Source organism: Chiloscyllium plagiosum, chromosome 19, assembly GCF_004010195.1.
Source record: "Chiloscyllium plagiosum isolate BGI_BamShark_2017 chromosome 19, ASM401019v2, whole genome shotgun sequence".
NCBI classification, from domain to species: Eukaryota; Metazoa; Chordata; class Chondrichthyes; order Orectolobiformes; family Hemiscylliidae; genus Chiloscyllium; species Chiloscyllium plagiosum.
Window position 1 is genome coordinate 35,175,012 of NC_057728.1, and position 14,912 is coordinate 35,189,923.

At 40.3% G+C, this 14,912-nt stretch overlaps 1 protein-coding gene across 12 annotated transcripts in view; it reads left to right on the plus strand.

Moving 5' to 3' along the window:
* The window catches only part of foxp2 (forkhead box P2), a 789,456-nt gene that overhangs the window by 702,427 nt on the left and 72,117 nt on the right, over nucleotides 1-14,912 (plus strand). The gene's annotated exons all lie outside the window — the stretch shown is intronic.

A 14,912-nucleotide genomic window follows, 5' to 3' on the forward strand; every position in this document is an offset into this window, starting at 1 on the left:
CTGGAAAATCTGAAAGTTAAAAATCGTCCCCCAATATATCTAAAATGTCCGCAATAACAAATAAAAGTAGTAAGCTGGTTAACTTGCTACATTGCTTGGAGGCTGAAAATTCATGTATTGCAATGGTGATCAGGAATATTTCTGTGTGCAACTGCCTCACAGTCTGTCATAGTTGTAAGACAAACCTTACTTTCACATCACTCCTAAATTCCCTGTTTTTTATTACGACTGTCCAATGTTCCTGCACCTGTTCCTCGTCGGATAACCCATAGTGTGTCTGTTTCTATATCTTCATAAAATCAACATTTTCAATAAAAATATGATCTGCAAAACCAAATTCCAATTCACCTCTCTTCCAGTAGTATGATGCTTTTTGGATTAAATTATGTTTTTTTTTCCTTCCACACAATGATTGTACAAAAACAGTTTAAATTCCATACTATGATCTTTAAAGGATAGTGGAGCATTTGGATAAATGTTTTAATTTGTGCTATGAGTTTACTTTCAAGCAAATCATTTCACCCTAGCTAGAAATAATGTGGTTCTGCCCCACACCAACGTCCCCCTCTCCAAACAGACTAAAAAATAGATTTGTTTTTCTCTGTTTTGAGATGATTTAAATGTTTTCACATTAATATATAAAATGTGTTCCAACACAGCTCCATGGATCTCTGCTAAAACAGCTGCTTTGTTTTTAGTAGAGTTCCATAAATTCTGGCATTTTTCTTTTTTTGTACAGACATTTTTAAGATACTAACATTTGAAGAGAGCTTATAAGGATTACTTGTAACTTCGAAATTGGGAAACAGAGACTTTCTCCACGTTGATGCAGGTGGTGATGTAGTGGTAACATCACTGGACTACTAACTTAGAACTTCAGGCTAATGTTGTGTAGACATGTGTTCAAGTCTCACCAAGGTAGATGGTGAAATTTGAATAAAATAAAAATCTGGTCTAACCATGCAACCATTGTTGATTGTCAAACACCGTTTAGGTTCATGAATGTCCTTTATGGAAGGAATTCTGCCATCCTTACCTAGTCTGGCCTGCATATGTCTCCAACCCCACAGAACTGTAGATTGCCTGGAGGTAATTAGGAATGGGCAATAAATGCTGGCTAAGCAGTGAAGCCCACGTCCCATGAACAAATATAAAAAAATACAAACTGCTCTCATTGTTGGTAAATCAAAATGTTCTTTAAAGATACTGATATAAAAGATTGTAAAAGCTAAAGATTCAATGGAGAACTGTGCTATTTAGAAATTTCTGTCCTGGGAATGTTCTTGGAAACACATTCATCGGGATTAAATGTGTGTTTTCTATTTCTCCCCTGTTGTCTAACCACTCTAGGCCCAGCACTATCTTGCTGTTGGAATGGTTAGCTATATTTCCCAATCTGTGTTCACCTTAAGCTAGCCACTAGGAGGCATGCAGCAACAACTGGTCTCACTCTTCTGAATATTATCACCAGGCCTGTTTCATCTTTAAACAGCACAAATCAAACAATTATGCCCAAATGATTGTACCCTCACTTTCCAAAATTATAAACATTGCGTCATTTTTTGAGTATCCCACATCATTCTAAAGTCCTTTATGATTATAAGCCCTGTTCTCTGTGTGAAATGGATTGCATATTTTAGAGCACCATGTGGACTATGCCTTTTATCTTATTTTCCATTATTTTATTTTATAGTTCTATTACATGACAATTAGCTAAGACCAGCAACACATTTGTAGTCAAGCTAGTACATTGAACTAATTCTAGGATCATACCCATCACACCTCCCAAACCATTCCTATCCCATGCCATAATAGTCTTCCATTGTCACCAATCCCACACTGTTCCCTGCTTCTCATGCTATTTTCAACCAAATTGTTCCAATCTTGATACCATACTTCTCAACAATTTCATCTTTCACATGCCATTTGCTCCATTCAATCACAATGCCATATAATTGCAACCTTCCTATGTTAGTATCTCAAGCCAACCCTTCACTCCCATGCAATCACAATCCCATGACATTCGATCTTTGCATTCCATCCTTGCTATGCTACGCCATCCCTACGGCTCCTTATTGATATTCCCAATCCTCCCACACTTGCATGGCATTCCTATCTCACTTCATTCTGTCTTTCACATGCTGCCCCTCTCATATCTTCCCATCCCACTATGTCATTCATCATCTTATGTCATCACCGTCTGCATGCATGCCATTTTCTACCTCAATTGTTTCTCCCCCATGTACCTCACCTCTCCCAAATAATGCTCTCCCAATCATTCAGCCAGAGAAATTTCATTGCTGGCTACCCTTACCTTCTGGTGCTTCTTCTTTTCCAAACCCCCAAGCTCGTGCCAAACTTTTTGAGTATTACTGATCAGGGTTTGTAAACTTTTTGCTTTTCCAAGGGATTGGTGCTGGATTTTCACAAGGAGTTTAATGGATTAGTATAGTCTGTCCGGGGAAAGCCTGCCTCTAATAATGGAGACGATAGTTGCAGTTCTCCAAGAGCTACAGCTTGATTTGGAGGTAGAAAAAAGGCAGCAAAGAAGGGGGAAGCTCTGAGCAATGGGAGGATGGAGGTTTCAACAGAAAGCCTAACCCATCATGAGGAACATTGCTCCTCTCTCACATCAGGTAGAAACAGTGTACGAGGTGCTTGGTCTTATAAATTGTTATGATTCAGGTGAATGGTAATAAAGAGTGAGATCTGGCTTGATGGACAATAGGGTTTTAACATAAAATTTATTGTACAGAAGGATAATAAAACAATATCGCACTATTTGGGGTGGCTCAGTGGTTAGCAATGCTGCCTCATAGTACCAGGGTCCCAGGTTCGATTCCAGCCTTGGGCGACTGTCTATATGACGTTTGCATATTCTCCCCATGTCTGTGTGGGTTTCCTCTGGGTGCTCTGGTTTCCTCCCACAGTCGAAAGATGTGCAGGTTAGGTGAATTGGCCATGCAGAATTGCCCATAGTACTAGGTGCATTAGTCAGAGGGAAATGGGTCAGGGTGGGTTACTCTTCAGAGGGTCGGTGTGGACTGGTTAGGCCAAAGGGCCTGTTTCCACACTGTAGGGAATCTAATCTATATAGAAACAATTGTAATAATTTTATTACAAATATCAGAAATAAAGATTTTACATTTAACAACAACCTGATGTACTCTTACCTCTGTGAAGGGTCACATTATCTCCACTTTAAAACTCTTTGTTCAGTTAGCATGACTGTAGTTGGTTTCTTTCCAGCAAAGTTCTACATTCACTTGATGCTATTTCTTTCAGTTAATGTCTCTTCCAGTGACCCTTAAATAAACTGCTAACACTGATCACTTATTATTTAGCATTTAGATTTTGTAAATTCATATCTTCAACAGCTTTCTGCTCCTGATAGTTTGCTTCTGAATAACTCATGGCTGTTCCTGTATTCCTGATTGCTTTGCAGACTTCAATTACCTTCGTTAAGGACCTCTTCTGTCGGAATAAGCCATACACATTGCCTGTCCTTTTGGATAGTTCAGTCTTTTTGTGGTACTGGACTTCTGTCACCACGCACCAGCAGCTACTTTTTCCTTCTTCCTTTTTTCCCAAATGCACTGAATTGTTCACCTCAAGGGTTTAACCATTTCATTAAAATGCATGTAAACAAAACAAAGACAGAAATTCAAAATAAATGTAGCTAAATATGGTTCTTCCAATTTAGAACACAAGTTTCCAAATAATGTATGTATATCATGTATCTTCATCACTAACCCAACCTGCCACCACACAGCAGGGAGAGGGCACCACTGCCAGTGACAGTTAAAGTTGTCATCGCTCTCAGTTTTTATCCCAATGATTTTATCAGCCAGGAGCATTCAACATTAGCAACATTTCAGAGTTCATCATCGTTGGTCCACCACAAAGAACTAGCAGTGGTCTCCAACCCTTTTTAAGCACAAGATCAGTTTTTGAATTTAAGTGCAACTGAGGATCCACTGCAAAGAAAATGTACACTAACCAATATTTTTGTGCTATATAAATCTAAAATGGAGTGTAATATATCACTTTGTCTTCTACTCACCAAGTTTCAATGTGACACCTGTGACTGGACATGAGCGTTAAAATGCTAGTTGTATACTGTCCATCAAATGCATATCTGTGAGGTGAGTGTAATACTTGGACTTGATTATCTTTTCATTATATCTTCATTTGGGAAAGCTTTGTCTCACAGGAGTTAAAGTAAGCTTTCACTGTAAAAGCGCATTGGAGTGGCTTTTTTTCCCTCTGTTTACAAGTCTTCAAAAATCAATGTGCCTTGATCTGACTTTCAGCTCAATATCATCTTGCGTAGTAAGTATCTCCATATTAACTTCATTGCTTTGTCAATCAAACACCTGTTGGAATTTGGTAGCCAACCCCATCAATGTCTACCTGAAGGATTTGAGACAAACATGATAATTTGTTCCATCACATATAATTCCTAAAATCACCTGTTGTATTCCTCTGCTAACTTCCTCAAGTATGCACAGAAGTTTTCTGGATGGAATCATTTTCCAATGTCTTTGTTTTTGTTTATATAGTGTTTTCTGCAGATTGGAAGTGTTGCAGCATTTTACTGGACCACTGACCAAGTTTTAAGTTGAATGTAGTCACAGCATTCACAGAGAAAGTCTCTGTTTTGCTCCCTGCAGTCCACAGTCCAGTACATTCAATTTTAATGTTATGTCTATAAGGAACCCAAATTTGAGCATCCACATATTGTCTGACAGCTCACTTCATTCCATGATTTGAGGAAAAAAATGATGATTTCAGGTATCAGATTTAAAACTCCTTGCCAGGAGAGTGTGTAAGATTATGGATTATAGCATAGTTAGGTGGTTCTTTTTGACTGGCACAGACTCGATGGGCTGAAGGGCCTTCATCTGTACTGTATGACTTTTTCTCAACTTTACCACCACCATGGTGGCACAGTGGTTGGCAGTGCTGCCTCTCAGCACCAGGGTCCCAGGTTCAATTCCAGCCTCAGGTAACTGTCTGTGTGGAGTTTGCACATTTCCCACGTCTGCATGGGTTTCCTCCAGGTGCTCTGGATTCCTCCCACAATCTAAATATGTGCAGGCCAGGCCATGCTAAATTGCCCATAGCGTTAGGTGCATTAGTCAGAGGGAAAATGGGTCTGGACGGGTTTCTCTGCGGAGGGTCAGTGTGGACTGGTTGGGCCGGATGGCCTGTTTCCACGCTGTAGGGAATCTAATCTAAATTAGTGCGGTGGATTAATTCATCACAGGAAGCGTTGACCTTGTCAAGTAATTATTTACACAAGTGGTGGTAAAGGATTCTGGCTCAAATCAAGTTTACAATCTTAACTAACTTTCATTACATGAGAAAAGTCAATAACTGTAGTTATACTTCCGGATCCCTGCCCCTAGAACATCCAGAATTATGTGGCTACTTTCAAGATGTGAAGGCACAGAAAGTAACTTATGTGGTCACAGTTTATTCCCAGGGCCTCTGAAAGGCTGGTTTGCTCAGATATTGGCTATGGAGCACAACAGTGTTCCTTGTTATTTTCCTCCATTCTTTACAGACCCATAAAATAAACAGCTGAAGAATAAAACTTCAGGTATGCATAGAAGGGTAGAGGAGCAGGATTGGTGAGTTGCTCTTGCAAAGAGTCCACATGGGCACAATTGTCTGAATAGACTCTCATGTTTCTAGTACAGGAGTATACTGGCTTCACTCAATGGTCCCTAGTATATTTCTTATTTATTCATTTGTTTGCATTGCCATTGCAAACCTACTTCACCCTGCAATGATAATCCATTTGGACCAAGATGCAATAAGGCTGGCAAAGCCTGTTAAGTGCATGCACTTTTCTCCATGGTTTCCAGTAGCAGAAATCATGCAGCAGCAAGCTGTTCAGTGAGCATGCAACAAGGGAACACAGGCAAGCGCTAAGACCAGAGACACTGTGATCAACCTGTCAAATGTGTTCTGTAAGTTAGAGACCACTGAATGAGATGCTGGCTGTTGGATGATGTCCACTCTACACCCAGCTCATGACTCCCTTCTGCCAGCTGACATCATATGGACAACACACTGGCAATGAGAGGTATGCAGAAAGTAGAAGCATCATGGAATAAGTTCAGCAGCTTTTTGAAATATTAATTCCACTGCCCGGAGTACTGGGAGGCATTCTCTGCCTCACAGTACAGTTATCAAGAGAGCAGAACCCTGGCCACCAGGTCCTTGGAGGAAGTGATGGAAGTAGGAGTTGAAAGAAGAAGATGGGAGAAATTACTGACCCTGGATGGATTGAATACTCAAATTCTAAGTCCCCGAAGATTCCTCTGGACATTATTGTTGCTCCATAATTCCCACTTTTCAATCTTTCCATCACAATCACAGCAAAACTCTTGACGTGAAAGTCACCAACTTGCCATAAAAACTTTGTCCAGCTACAAATTCAATAACACGTACAAGACTTACCTATTCACATTGTGAATTCTCTGAGTGCCTGTCTCACTGATGCCTTTGTCTGGCCTAGTGGTCCTATGCGGGCTACCCCAGTGGCTGCAGCTTTCTGGCAGAATGATTTTGACACACAGCCGGGGAGACTGTAGATGGCCTTGGAGGATAACTCAGTAGAAACCTGGGATTGGAAATAGCAAGGGCAGTGACAGATGGCAATGGTGCAGGCACAAATACTGTCAACCTGAGCAGTGTGGGGAAACTCAGAGCCACTGCTATACCCCCAGGAAGGCATCTCATTCCAGTACTATGTTAGAGTGTGAGGTACTGGACTGCTGTGACAGCCTGCATGCAATGTAGTCCACTGGTATCTGTAACCATCAATGGCAGCAGCCTGAACTTGCATGGCACTAAGATGAGTTTACATATCAGCAACAGACATCTGATTACCTCAATCTGATGTTTTGTTGCTTAGCTTCTGCTTGTGCTGTAGTGGAAGTTGAGAGACTATCTGCTCTGCTAGCACTGTGCATCATGGTTGCGACTGCAGGTGCTGTCATAACATTGACATCCACTTCTAAGCTGGGAAAGGTGGCCTCTGACTCTGCTTAAGATCCAGGCTAAGTTGGAATCAGACTGTTCTGTGGTCCCTGTCAGTCACAAGAGACTCAGTGGAAGACCTATCAACACAGAAAGCATCTATTTGTGCATGCACCCCAAAATTCTCTTGTACAACATCCCATCCAAGTTCTCATTTTTATCCTTCACAGAAGAATTTGCCTGTAACCTCCACCTACTCTGAGCTAGAACACAGTGTATCATTTGTCTTGGCCTGGCTCCAGACCACCCATGTCTGGCAACATACCAATTGCTGATCCTAACTCAATGCAACCCTCTAGGGTGTATGTAATGCCAATACCTGAGGTATGGCTATGACTGTCAGATCAAATGATGATGCTTTTGTCAGAGGTCTGCTGTTGCTCTTTGTTATGGAACTGGCAAAGCAGAACATGTTGAAAGAAGAAAAGCATAAGCAAAGATTATGATTAGGTGGGGTGGAGGGCAAGAGATCCATGGTCATCTCATCTACAGCTTCCACTAGATGGCAGATAACAGGATGAGAGTGAAGTGGGATTTGAGAAGGACCATAAGATAGAAACATCCCAGCATCCTGAATGTTCTCAGTAAAGCTAATACAACAGCTTCAATCACAGCCAGTCCCATGATTACAACATCATCTCTCCCAAAGTGTTCAGGAAATGTGGGCATGACTTTTTTAAATCAGTTGACTACTGTTCCTCAATATTATGTTCTACCTTGACTGGCTATAAAAGTGGGATGACATCTCTTGCAGTGTTTTTGGGTAATTTTTTTGCCATAACTGAATACCTTCAAGTAGGTGGTAGGTTTGAAAGGCAGGTGTGAGACTAGCAGCCATGGCAAGTGTGTGAAGGCGAGGTAGAGTACCTAGATGATCAGCATGAATCCTGATTACTGATGGTTGATTGACAAGACTATGTTACATCAAGCAGCTTGAGAGATAAGTCCTATTCTGATAAAAGATACCCTTTAAACGTATTCACCGATGGTGACCACTCTTGTCAGGTCATTGAACTTTACCCACTCAAGTCTTAGTGGCTGGACACTTTTGGTGTGACTCTTGATTTCCTTCTGGCCCCCTGTGGAAACATGGAACTGGATTTTTCCAGGGGGCTACTGAACTGCACCAACCAGCTCAAACGAAGCTCAAAAGCTCACAGTGTTCAGGAATCAGTTACTCATCGCCTATATTTTAATAAATGGTCATATGTAATTTCCTCTGGAGAAAGCAATAAATTGCTGGAAGGTGAACTAGACCAAATTTCTTTCTACCCCACCTGCATAAATGTGGCTCAAGAGCAGTATGCAGATGAGGACTGGCCTTGTAGACTACTGGCACTATTCTTAATACACTTTCACCTCCAATCTCATTTCTGGTGGTATCTAAATGAAGAGCAGGATCACAAAGTGTATGCATTATTACCTGTTGCAAGACCAGCTGCAAGGTAATCACGCTGCATAATGCCAGCATTCAATATTACACTCAATCAAGTTCTTTCCCCTGTGTGCCGACCTGCTTCTTGTTGGCTGGGGTTCTGGAATATTTTGAACTGTAAAGTGACATTCTTTGTAATATTATTCCAGTAAAGTGTAGCCTACAAAGAAGTATTGGTGAAGTCACACTCACAGCAATTCTTTAGTCTGAATCACAAAGAAAAAATAATGAAGTCAAAAGCAAAAAGAAGTGTTTTGTATATTAAATGTTAGGTCATCTTAGATCAATAGTTGTCAAAACTGGGCTGACAGTTATGCATATAATCAGTTGTGTGTTGTCCAATACAGTAATTATATCAGCACCTTTTGAAATATAATGTATTTTCCATAGCAGAAAGGTAAATGCATTGAAGTTTAGCTTTGCGACCCTTTTCAAGGTCTCAGTTCTGTTTAGCTGCAAAGCTAGAGGCATGCTTATGAACTACAAGCAGTTTTGACCAGGGTTGTTTAGGCTATTTAAGGATTGGAATGACAGACATCTAAAAGCTTTGCTGCAAATTAATCTCAACCTCCCCATTGTCAAAGTATGATGTAACAATATTTAATCGTGGGTATCCAGCAATGACAGAATTGGTCCATTTTCATGTGATCTTAAGACTGTCCCTGTGTTGCAGTTTGGGCTTTTAAAATAACAATTTCTAGTTTGAAACACTTCTGAGAATTTCTCCCACTAAATCATGTATCTTGGATACTAAATTCTGAGTCCGTCAGTTTTAGTTCTGAATTTAAACATGCAAATTGGAATTTATGGACATTGCCCATATTCATTTTTCAACTCATTTAACTTGTCAATATTTAAAATAATTAAGATCCTTTATTACATGTGTGTGTACATATTATATAAGTATGTCCAGCTGTCTGAAGGTAAGCGGAGAGGTGAGGATGCCGATAAGATAGCGAGGAAAGGTGGTGAATGTTTTTTTATTCCATTTGTTTACAGTGTGTGGGCATTGCTGCCTAAGGCCAGTATTTATTAACCATCCTTACTTGCCCTCACAAAAAGAAACAAACAAATTAGGAGTTGAACTAGGCCACTCAGCTGTCGAGGCCGTTCTGCCATTCGATAAGAAAAGGACTGATCTGATTACTTCCCATTCCAGCCTGCCCCCATTAACCTTGCATCCACTTGCTTATTAAGAAGCTATCAATCTCTGCCATAAAGATGTTCACTTCTTCCACTGCCTTTTGAAGAAGAGGGTTCTAAAGACTCAAGACCCTCTGAGAAAAATAAAGTTTTCTTATCCCAGTCTTAAATGGATAATACTTTATTTTTAAACAGTGACACCAAATTCTAGATCTTCCATAAGTGGAAATATTCTTTCCACATCCACCTCTTATGTGTTTTAATCAAGTCATTTTTCCTTCTTTTAAGCTCACGTAGGCACAAGCTGAACCTCTCCAAGCTTTGCTCACAATGCAACCCTCCGTATTCTAGCTCTTAACCCAGTCATGTTTTTCTGAACTGCTACTAATGCACTTACATCTTTCCTTAAATAAGGAAACTGATACTTTACACAGTCCTCAAAATGTGGTTGCACCAGTGCCTTGTATAACTCAAGCATAATTTCTCTACAATGTTTATTGCAAAGTGAAATAAATATACCCACATTCTGTTGGTTTTCCTAATTACTTGTTATATCAGCCTCAGAACCTTTTGTGCACTAGGACACATGTTTAAATAACATGCTTATTTTTCATCTTTCTTGCCAAAATGGACAATTTCACATTTTCCCATCTTATACTCCACTTCCCAGATCTTTGCCAATTAGTTGAACTTGTCTGTACACTTTGTAATTTTCTTATGACCTATTGCCAACTTACTTTCCAACCACCTTTGTGCCATCAGCAAATTTAACAACCAAGACTTTAGCTTCTTCTAAGTCATTTACTTAAATTGTCAAATGTTCATCTCTATGACACATCTTGACAACCAGAAAATGATCTCACTGTTTTCTGTTAGCTGAACAATCTTGTATCTATGTCTGTATGTTAACCCCTACTCAGTTGAGTTTCACTTTCCATAATAATCTTTGATGAAGATAACCTTATAAAATGACTTCTAGAAATCCAAGTGCAGCACATCCATTGCTTGCTCTTTATCCACAGTATGTGTTATTTTCTCAAAAAAGTAACAATAAATTGGTTAAATATGACTTTCCTTTCATAAAACCATGTTGACTTTGCCTAATTATCTTGAACTTTCTATGCTATGACAGCGGTGATGAGAACCACATTCTTGAACCACAATAGCCATTTAGGAGCACATACACTGCTGTCAGGAAGGGAGTTTCATGATTTTGACCCAGCTACAGTGCGGAAGTGGCAAGATGGTTTTGAGTCATGATGGTTTATGGCTTGGAGGTGAACTTGTATGTAGTGTTGTCCCTATGTACCTGTTACCCTATTCCTTCTAGGTGGTCGAGATTTGAAACATGCTGTTGAAGAAGCTCAGGTCTGTAATGCAGCTCATCTTGAAGATGGTACAGACTCCTGCCACTACGTACCAGTGGTGAAGGCAGTTAATGTTTGAGGTGGTGAATAGATGCCAACCAAACTGTTGCTATTTCCTCAATGATGTTCAGTTTCTGGAATGTTCTTGGAAGTGCACTCATGCAGGAAAGTAGAGAATATTCCGTGACACATGGTGGACAGGCTTTGGGATGTCAGGATGTGATGAACTCACTGCGGAATTTCCAGCCTCTTACCTGTTATTTGTAAGCATGGCTTCTAAGTTCAATTTTGGTTAATGATAACCCCCTGGAAGTTGATAGTTGGGAATTCAGCAATGAAAATACTGAATGACAAAAGGAGACGGTTACATTCTGTTTTGATGGCAATGGTCATTATCTGGCATTGGTGGCATGACTATTAACTGGCACTTTTCACCACAAGCCTGAATGTCGTTCAGTTTTATTGTGTGTGGGCATAGACTACTTCAATAGAGGGATTGTGATTGATACTGAACATCGTGCGATCCACAATAAACATTCCCATTTCTGACATATGATGGAGGGAAGATCATTAATAAAACAACTAAAGATATCTGGGCCAAATGTATCTTTTGTTTTTCCTTTTGCCATGCCATTTTACTGGGGAACTGGCACCCTGCCCTTAGCCCAGTTGAGCCACTGTAGTGGTCACTTAAAGACGTTTTCCGTCTTCCTCTGACTTTCAGCCAGCTATAGGAAGCCCTCCATTGCATATGAAATCCCTGTGTTTTTTTCAGGATGGGATGATTTTGGGCAATTATCAGCCCACAGAGGGCCTCACGCCACAACGGCCATCCCCGCACCCCCACCCCCCCCCAACAATTATATCATCAGTCTCTCTCCCTGTCACCTTATCAGGGCTGTATGCCTGGCCCTAGCCTTTCCTCAAACCCCACTTACTTGGTTGTTGGGCCACAGCAATGTGTGCTATTCCTCCAGTTGCCATCCCATCAATGGCCACCACTCTCAGTTACTTTCTCAGGCTACCAGCTGTCAAATTGGCTTCAGCTGACAAGGTGCAATTTCAGGTTCCCCTGACTGTTGAGGTGAGATCGCCCATCCTGCATTTGGACTGGTTTGTGTGAACACCACTGCCAGCATTAAAAGCAGTCCATTTGTATTGCTGACCATACCTCGACAACATTGAGATGGCACTGACATGTGAGGTAGCTTCAGACCAGGCTGGCAGGGTCTGGTGTTGTGGACTCCTCTACCAGTCTCAGGGAAGAAGACACTCTTCCTTTACATGACTTTTTCCACCAGGTCTTCCAGGTCTCTGTCAGAGAACTACAGCACCACCTTCTTCTCAGACATGTTCAGGTTCAGTCCTTTAATGATAGTGGTAAGGAGGGCTCAGAGAAATACAAGGAGTAAGGAATAAAAATATGATCCTGGCCTTGTACCCTAATTTCTTTGACAGAGAAAGCATTTTCATTGATGTGACAACCCAATCATTCTAAAACACGATTGTACTTTTAGGAGCAGGCGATGGCCTTGTGGTATTATCACTGGATTGTTAATGTAGAAACCCAGGTAATGTTCTGGGGCCCAGGATTCAAATCTCAACACTGCAGATGGCGGAATTTGGATTTAATAAGAATCTATAATTAAGAGTCTAATGATGATCATGAATCCATTGTTGATTGTTGGAAAAAAAACATCTAGTTCACTAATGTCCTTTAGGGAAGGAAACTGCATTCCTTACCTGGTCTGACCTACATGTGACTGCAGATTCACAGCAATGTGTTTGACTCTTAACTGCCTTCTGGGCAATTAGGAATGGGCTATAAATGCTGGCCAAGCCAGTGCCACCTCATGTTATGAATAAAAAATGAAATGACAATTTTCTTTTGTTGAGCAGGTGTCTTAATATTTTGAATTCTTGATCTTGACTAGATGAAAACTGACTGTAAATGTCAGGTTTCTGCCAATTGAGGGTGATTTTCTGGTTGGGTTGCATCACAATTGTGAAGACTGGAGATTAATAGATATTGAAAGGATGGCATGGTGGCTCGATGGTTAGCACTGCTGCAAAACAGTGCCAGGGACCCAGGTTCGATTCCACCCTCAAGTGACTGTCTGTGTAGAGTTTGCACATTCTCCCTGTGTTTGTGTGGGTTTCCTCCAGGCGCTCCGGTTTCCCTCCAAAGATGTGCCACCATTTAGGTGAATTAGCCATGCTAAACTGCCTATAGTGTTCAGGGATGTGTTGGTTAGATGCATTAGTCAGGGGAAATGTAGAGTAATAGGGTAGGGCAATAGGTCTAGGTTGGTTACTCTTTGTGTGTAGGCCTGCTGGACCAAATGACCTGTTTTCACACTGTGGAGGTTCTATGATGAATAAAAGGTAAAGATGTATTTTCTTTTGTTTTTGAAAAGTGTAAATTGCTCAGTCCTTGGAGTATAGGACGTTATGTTGAGGTTGTACAGGACATTGGTGAGGCCTCTTCTGGAAGACTGCATCTGGTCGTCCAGTTATAGGAAGGATATTATTAAACTGGAGAGGGTTTAGAGGGGAATTACCAGGATGTTGCCGGGTATTGAAGGTTTGAGTTATAAAGAAATGGACTTTTTTCACTGGAGGGTGGGAGGTTGAAAGGGGACCCGATAGAAGTTTATAAAGTAGAGGTATAGATAGAGTTGATGGTAGTTGTCTTTTCTCTAAGCTGAGGAACTTCAAGACTACGGGACACATTTTTAAGGTGAGAGGAGAGAGACTTAAAAAAGACATAAGGGGCAAATTCTTTACAGAGAGGGTAGTTAGCTTGTGGAATGAACTTCCTGAAAGTTCTGGATGCGGGTACAATTACAATATTTCAAAGACATTTGGATGGATATCAGAATAGGGAAGATTTGGAGAAATATGGACCAGGAGCAGGCAGGTGGGACTAGTTTAGTTCTGCATGGACTGGTTGGACTGAAGGGTCTGATTCGTGCTCTCTGACTCTGTGACCAGCTAGGAAATGATTCACACAATACAAAAGCGAGAAACATAAAATTAAGTGATCAGAACTCATCACATGGTTTCAACTCCACCTAAAAAAAATTTAACTTTGCAGTCACAACAGATTTCTTCTGTAAAAACATTGCGAAGCCTATCTGGTAGGTCAAATTTGGAAGAGCACATTAATTTATACTATAAAAAGCAGCTGAAAGTTTTATTGAACAGGATTTTCCATAATTGAATATTAGTATTAATAAAAACTGCATGTATTTTGCAAATTTGTCAACTATTATAGTAACAAAACTATTTAAATATCAGGATTAGCTTTACTATTGTAATTTTCACCCGATCTAAAAATTAAAAATTAATTTTGGGTTTTAATCTTTTCTCATTCTGTCCTTTCTGTCTTCTCTCTGCATTTTTGTCATGCAAATGCTAATTTGTATCTTTTGAATCATCTTCTATCTGTTCTCTTTTTTGAAAAACTCAAAAATATTCCCTCCCTTTTATTCAGTACCTGGTCTTCAAGAACTCTGTGAAGTCTTCCACCTCAGTTGTATGGATGCTAAAACTGAACTGACTACCATAGACATATATGATCTATACTGTGCAGATATCTATAAAGTTGTTGCCCATTCTATATCAGTTTTGCAAGCTATTCTTAATCTCTTCAATTTTCTATACAAGAGACTCTCCTATCTGTAAATATTGCTAAAAGAAAACTCACCTACTAACGTATACCTGGTTAGCCAAATATTCCATCCCCATTTATGTTGAAGGAGAGACTCTCGAAAATGTTGAGCATTTCACATACCTTGGCAGATAACTCTCCGAAGGCCACTATTGATGAGTAAATCTGATAATAGATCGACTGTGTCAGCTCATCCTTTATAAACTACAGCTGTAAATTTTTGACAACAAAAACATCTGAA